At 40.4% G+C, this 3783-nt stretch overlaps 1 long non-coding RNA gene across 1 annotated transcript; it reads right to left on the bottom strand.

Annotated features, from left to right (window-relative positions):
* Positions 1–431: 431 nt before the first annotated feature.
* Positions 432–3229, bottom strand: LOC135220682 (uncharacterized). Its single transcript, XR_010315761.1, has 3 exons — positions 3069–3229; positions 2163–2386; positions 432–1365 (listed from the first exon to the last, which is right to left on the bottom strand). It is a non-coding gene; the product is annotated as an uncharacterized LOC135220682 (long non-coding RNA).
* Between the last annotated feature and the right edge of the window lie 554 nt (positions 3230–3783).

The raw sequence follows: 3783 nt of genomic DNA, 5'->3' as shown, positions 1-3783 counted from the left end.
TACAAGTGCATGCCTTTCATAAGGGAGAAATATGGCAATTCTAATGTAAATAAGAGGGGCTACTTTTATTCCCTCCCAACTCCCCCTCCTTTCCCGTTGTCGTGCCCGTCTCGAACGCAGATTGCGTGTTAACATTTACGCAGGACAGATCATAGAAAACCCGGACTTCCGAGTGTTCAACTTAAAACCTTGAAACTAACACCAATGACTTTTTCTACACCAACTACCAAGGTATTGCCATTAATTTGAAGGTTTTCAATCACCCAACACAAATACGGATCCCAACTGGGTAGCAGGTCCGTTCAAACAGTTTTTTCGATGTCTTGTTTCCTACAATTTACAATCAGTGTCTTATAAATACCTGTATTAGCCTGCTCCTTCAAATTCATTAACATTTCATAATCATTTGTAGGTATACAATAAAGACGTCCAATTTTTATTTCCAATTTATTAGTGACTTCAGTCACAAAGATACAAGGAAAAAAACTTCCTTTCATGTGCATATTAACCTATATAATTAGTGACTTTCAAGTCATTCAAGATACTAGGGAACCAACTGTCAAAATAATCTACAACACACTAGTGACTTCTGATTTCTACAGTTGTAGGGGGAAAAACTTACTTTCATTCATTTAGATTAATTTACAAATTAATCTTTATAATGAATGACTTTCAAGTCTAACAGATACAAGGGAACATGAACTCTAATGACATGAAACTACATACTTTGTGTCAAGTTTCACAGATGCAAGGAAAAACTATTTTCATTTTCAAATTACCACAATTTATAATGATGACTTTAGTCTTACAGATAGAAGAGAAAATAAACCTATAACATTAAACTAAACTTTGTACTTCTTAGTTTTACAGATACAAGGGAAAAACTATTTTGCAAATTACTACACTTTGTATTGAATGACTAAGGTTACAGATGCAGACAAATTAAAATCTTGATTACTTTCATTCACTATTCAAATTATTAATTTGATGACTTTCAGAAAAAACTGAAAAAATTTAAACCATTTGCTAAGGCACATGAACTCCATAACCCCTGACCTTACGCTTGCACGTTATCAGATACTCAACGACCTCTTCGAGAATAAAGATACATTCCTCAGTTACCCGATGGTACGGGGATAACTTCATACCGAACATTATCAAGATTAATGTCTCCGTGATGGATCAAGATATCGCGGCCGACGGCCTCGATTTCTTTCACACTATCCTTTGGAAGGTAGAGCTTGAAGGCAACGTCTACTTTTTCCTTTTGCAAGTGAGACCTAACTCCAGTGCGCGAGTCGTAATTGTTCATCAACAGCTCTTCCTTGGAGAACTTATTGGGATCCAAGCTCGTGCCGTAAACACCTGAGAATAAATCGCTAAATTAAGGCACTGGAGATCGATTTGATTTTACCAGATCTGGAATTTTCGTGTTTTGCGCATTTTGGAATTTAAAGTGTTTAGCGCCCACTTTTCAAAAAGAAATTTTCATACATAAAATAAAACAAAATTTATGGGTTCTGGTATTGAATTCAAGCAAATAGATCACATTACATTCTTTGTTTATATATGAAATATTTTCATATGAGAGAGAAGAGAGAGAGAGAGAGAGAGAGAGAGAGAGAGAGGGGGGAGAGAGAGAGAGAGGATGCAGAGGGGAAGACGAGAACGAGAGAGAGAGAGAGAGAGAGAGTAGAGAGAGATTAGAGAGAGAGAGAGAGAGAGAGAGAGAGAGAGAGAGAGAGAGAGAAACTAGGGTAATTAAGGACATTCAGGATTGAACCTGAATAAGACAATGACAGTAAACGGTTTATTAGGTACCCATAAGAGCAAAAGCTCGCAGTTGCACTAAGAACCAACTATTAGGAGGGGGTAGAGCGAAAGTACGATCGAAGAAAGAGAATATGACAGGTGGTGTAGAAAATGAACAAAATTGGATACCAAGGAGCCGAAAACAAAATGCAAAGAATCTAAAGTAGTGCACGTCGTGCTCTGACGGAACTATGATAACCAACTTCGCGGACAGGAGGAAGAACAGAAACGGAAATGGTAGTAAAGGAAATGGCTATGCTGTAGGAGCCGCTGGGATAGGGGGTCCCAATTGTGTTGCAGCCACCCATTAATTATGCACTCATACAAAACACTTAAATGTATCTGCTTACCATCTCCATACATAGCATCATCTTTTCCGCGACCACGACGTGTGATCTGCTTACCATCTCCATACATAGCATCATCTTTTCCGCAACCACAACGTGTGCTTGGCTTGATGACACCGGAAACCAGAATATCATCTTTATATTTCTTCGAGGTATAGTGGTAAAAAATTACTTCATTCGAGTCATCACTCATGGCGGGGTATCCAGTGTTTCGTGTGTAGTATCCTCTGTAAAAGCAAACATTTTCTGGTTATTCAGTGTTGGTTTTGAACAATTTCGTAATTTTATATCTACGACTTTCACAGACCCGGCAATAGCTTACGAAAAATAAGATTCTTCATTCGAAATTAGTGTGAATCATGCAATAGGAGGAAGGACTTTTTGTTATGCTGCACCGAGACTCTTCAACGACCTTCCACTTGATGTCAAGAATAGCAAAAATGTGGCAGTTTTCAAGAAAAACCTGAAGACTTATCTCTTTGGAAAGTGTTATAATAGTGATCAGAAATCTATTAAGCCTGAATACAAATGCTAGCGAATACTTGAGCTTGACGGTGGTATGACCATCTTATCTTGGTCTTTAAAAAAAAATTGGTTGGTAAAGGGATGAAACGCTCTAAATATCATTGGAGAGCTCCTGTCTAGTGCAATTCTCGATTTGGTGTCCCTTAGGAAAACTAGCTGCTAATCAATGCATACCTAATAATAACGAACAAACTACCACATGAGGAACCCCCACCAGTTTATGGATGTAGTACCATGCTCCTTAGCCGAGAGACAATATGGCGACAAGATTGGAAAGGTTTGAAAGACTTCGTCCAGTATCGTTTCCTACGACAGAACAATTCACGGATATATCAATGAGCGTTTGTGACAATTAACCTAATTTAGGGAACCTCATACCCTTACCCGTATAAATGATTCCTGCACAGGACGCCGACTGGAGTAGTCCGAGGGGTACGGTGTGTCAAACTATGGTTGCTTACTGTAGCTCGGTGTGACTGACTGCGAATGTGGACAGTGTCACAGTGGAAAGGCCGGCACCGGCAGGCCGCAGGGGAAGCAGTTAGCACTGCTGCTTACAGGGCCAGGGCCCCCGCACCCCCGCCTCTCCACGGCCAGAGTTGCCAGGGCCACCACACCAAGGAACTCCTCAGACATTTGTCATTTATGCAATATATTCGACATTATCAATGTAGTAGTTGGAAATGGAGTGGTGTTCATCAAGTTGAGTGTGTTTATCTTGATCTTTTAAGGTAGTACCATCCCACGTTTTTTGAGCGAAAAATCGTAAGGTTTCTGAATATGTGCTTTAGCATACAGAAAAATTCTCATAATATTTGGCAGCACTCCTTGGCTGAGGGTGACTGAGACAAAGGCGACATGTACAATACGTATACGTATCTACTGTTGCTAACCCTCTCAAGGATGGAACCGGGGGCCCGGGGTGTGTCTCTAGTAAACTAGCCTCTCACGAGGCACAATTCCTGCTAACCCTTCTGCCTCTACACCACCCCAACGCCCAGAAAAGGGGGTAGAGCAGCGTTGCTGAAATGCCGAATTTTTCTCCGATTTGCCGAGAAAAAACTGTACGGGCGGAGAACCAGACCTTTAATGCCGAGAG

The sequence above is a fragment of the Macrobrachium nipponense genome, chromosome 2 (assembly GCF_015104395.2).
Source record: "Macrobrachium nipponense isolate FS-2020 chromosome 2, ASM1510439v2, whole genome shotgun sequence".
In the NCBI taxonomy this organism is placed as follows: Eukaryota; Metazoa; Arthropoda; class Malacostraca; order Decapoda; family Palaemonidae; genus Macrobrachium; species Macrobrachium nipponense.
This window is presented reverse-complemented; position numbering and strand designations above follow the sequence as displayed.